Genomic DNA, 2440 nt, shown 5'->3' on the forward strand with positions numbered 1-2440 from the left:
TTTTTCAGCAGAATGATTGTGTATGAGATTACTCTATTCATGGTATAAAATGGTGGAGTAAATATCTCTTTCAAATGTACCTGAGCAACCCTATGGTTTTTAGGCTGTCAGGTTTTCATTGAAACATGTTTGGCAAGATGAAAAAGTAAGGTAATGACTGGCCTGAGAACTATTGTGGTGAGGTGAAAAACAATCCATATTCATTCACCTTTTCCCTTAATTGTTAAGTCCATTATCATCTGACACGTGGAAAAATACATTATAAAGAAGGTCATCTGGGATGGGAGAATGTGTTGATGGGTCCATGGAGAGTATCTATTATACTGAGTGTCGTGGCTGTCAGAAGAAAAGAGTTGGGTTGTATGCTGCTTTGACCAGTATTCCAGTGTGTCAAGCAGGTCTTGGATGTTTACCACACAGGCTTGGAACGCTAAAAACTGCCATCAAGGTATATACTGTCACTGACAGGGTCTTAGTACCACAGGGGCTTGTAACGCTAAAAACTGCCATCAAGGTATATACTGTCACTGACAGGATCTTAGTACTATATAGTACTTCCTATTTTATATAGTACTAAGACCCCATCAGTGACAGTACCATATAGTACTTCCTTCTATATAGTACTAAGACCCCATCAGTGACAGTATATACCTTGATGGCAGTTTTTAGCGTTACAAGCCCCTGTGGTTTACCACTTCCATGAAACAAACAAGCACAGGTATGGTACTGACAAACCCAGAAACATAAACAGGGGAAACTCAGATCAAACCCATTGTCACATGTTCCTGGCGTGCCAAGGGATGCAACTCTGTTCGTTGATTTGCAGTACCGAAAACGACTGAGCCTCCTAAACTAGTTCATGTCAGTGAGTGAGTTCAGTTTTATGCCTTTTTTAGCAATATGACGGCAGGAGACACCAGAAATAGGCTTCACACGCTGTGCCCATGTGGGGAATTGAACCCAGGTCTTCGGTGTGACGAGCAAATGCCTTTACCACTAGGCTACCCCCCATGTCAGAGATGATACATGTTGAACTACGCATCAAAACTGATGCTGTTAATTGTTGTGTTTGCTCCATATCTGTTGCTGTATTCCTTATAGAGCCAATTGTCAGTGTAGTGTAGGGGTGTCATGATTAATCAAATTATCAATGCATTTGTCCCCAGCTTGGTGTCTAATCATCCAAGAATGTCTACATTGTACTCATCTTGCTACTGCAATACTGGTTCAACCATCAAAATATTATCTGTAGTGTTCTGAACCATTGCAATACTAATGAAAATATTTATCATGCACCTTTTTCTAGACATAAAGATCACAATATGATCATATTACCCCAGATAACCCAAGCTGCCCCTTAGGCGCTATAAGGTTAATAGTCTCATGACTTATTTCACCGGGTACCCATTTTCTGATGGGTGAACTGGGGCAATTTTGAACAAACTCACTTGCCTAAGGTGAGACCACAGGTATCACATGTGCCTCTTTATGTAAAAGAGTGAAATATCAACACAGAAATCTCTAAACTAAACAAAAGTATCTATCACAGATCAACAAATTGGCAAATGCCTCTAAAGTGGCTTCATATAACAACGCACCATTCACAACCGGTGCATACAAATACTACCCAAAACTGAAGTCCTAGAAACTTTCAGTAGTCAAGCTGCCAAACACGGTCATCCATCCAAGGACTCTTTGCGCCCAACGCTGCTTAACTTCATCTGATTTGTGACCTGAGTGCTATGCACAGGACCACCACAATAGTATTTAATATATAATACTATTGTTGTAATACACCTGAGCCTATAGTATTTACTATATAATACTATTGTTGTAATACACCTGAGCCTATAGTATTTACTATATAATACTATTGTTGTAATACACCTGGGCCTATAGTATTTACTATATAAAACTATTGTTGTAACACACCTGAGCCTATAGTATCCATAATACAATGGACAACAAGCAATAACAAGACATGAAATGGGAGGTGGTGATGTTTCATGATATGATGGAATGAAAAGGAACCACAAAGACAAAAATATAAGAGATAACTACTTACGGTTGAACACATTTATACACATTCATAGGCATATAACAATTATGTAAAAAAGTGAAATATCAACACAAAAACTCTAAACTAAACAAAAAATATCATGTATCACAGATCAACAAATTGGCAAATGCCTCTAAAGTGGCTTCATATAACACCATTCACAACCGGTGCATTCAAATACTACCAAAACTTGCTATTGGTGGTACTTTCATGTTAGTATTCCAATAATGTTCAGAAGTATCACAGAAATTCAGTACTCCATTTCGTTCCATGACGCATACTGGACGGACTTCGTTACATTGACAAGTCACATCCAGATATCTAGAGTGTATAGAAATCATAAATAAATACTATAAACAGATGTAATTTGCCCATGTCATA

This window comes from Haliotis rubra, unplaced genomic scaffold (genome assembly GCF_003918875.1).
Source record: "Haliotis rubra isolate DU_JTF1 unplaced genomic scaffold, ASM391887v1 Scf47, whole genome shotgun sequence".
Taxonomy (NCBI): domain Eukaryota; kingdom Metazoa; phylum Mollusca; class Gastropoda; order Lepetellida; family Haliotidae; genus Haliotis; species Haliotis rubra.